Raw genomic sequence first — 1,164 nt, 5'->3', positions numbered from 1 at the left:
GACTGTGCCTCAGTCTAATCCTACCCACCTTGTAATTCTTACAATCTTCCTATCCCTTCTTCCTCAATGTTCCCCGAGCCTTTGTAGTGTGTTAGAAATCTGATTTATGTTGAATTCTCTGTGGCCGCTGTTATTTTTCCCTACTATGTTGTCTCAGGTTGGCCTCAAACTCATGGAAATCCTCCTCTGCCTTCCAAGTGCTGGGACTAAAGGAATGGACCAATAGGCCTGGCTGGATTTCTGCTTTGACAATATGGGAGTGACTACAGTGCTTGTCACTATCACCCTGGAACTGGTTTTCAGGCTGACACTGAAGGCAGTTTGTGTTGCTGCTTTCTTCTAGGCCCCATCTCATGGTTGGCAGTTGGCTATTTTGTTGTGGTGTTTTATCTTGGAGCTCCCTAGTTTTCTCTGCCATCTAAAAGATAAAGTAGGTTCTCTAACCAAAAGTTGAGATCAACTTAGATGTAGGGGATAAGTATAGTTATTTGAGAGACTTTTTGATGTTAACCCATTCCTTTTAGCTAAAGCTCAGAGGAGGTTCTCCTTGGAGAATTTTCTACCGATGGGATCCTGACTTGGTTCCCAGTACTAGCCATAGGTCCTCTCCTGCTGTGGGTCTCATATCCAATCTGGGGATAGTTCATTACCCATCTATGCTGTGTGTACTTCTTTCCCAGCTGGTTGACTTCTTATCTTGCAGAATCTCCTGCTTGTTTACTCGTTGATAATTTTCTTTCAGCAACTTCCATAGCACTTTCCATCACCATGAGGGCTAGCCAGGAGGAAACTGGTTTGCCTGTCAGAGCCAGCATTGTCTCTCTACGTTCTGTGACTAAAGGCTTACCTTTTAGTTCTGGCAGGTTATAAAGTGCTTTGGCAATGGGCTGCATTATTTTGGGAATGTTATATGTCTCATTGACCAACAGATCACTGTGAGGGATAACCAAATTCTGGCCCTGGGATTAACCAGCCAGAGACCATGGTTTTAACATTCAGCTTTCTCCACCTTCTACTAGGAACTTCTATCTGGGTCCCTTGTCCCCTCACTGAGGGTTTTATCTTGTAGAATGGTATTCAGGAGTAAGTGTTTTATAGTAATGATTCATGTTGTCATTAGTTGGGTAATTCCCCTCCCATCATCCTTTTTTCCTACCCATCCCC

The sequence above is a fragment of the Jaculus jaculus genome, chromosome 4 (assembly GCF_020740685.1).
Source record: "Jaculus jaculus isolate mJacJac1 chromosome 4, mJacJac1.mat.Y.cur, whole genome shotgun sequence".
NCBI lineage: Eukaryota > Metazoa > Chordata > Mammalia > Rodentia > Dipodidae > Jaculus > Jaculus jaculus.
This window is presented reverse-complemented; position numbering follows the sequence as displayed.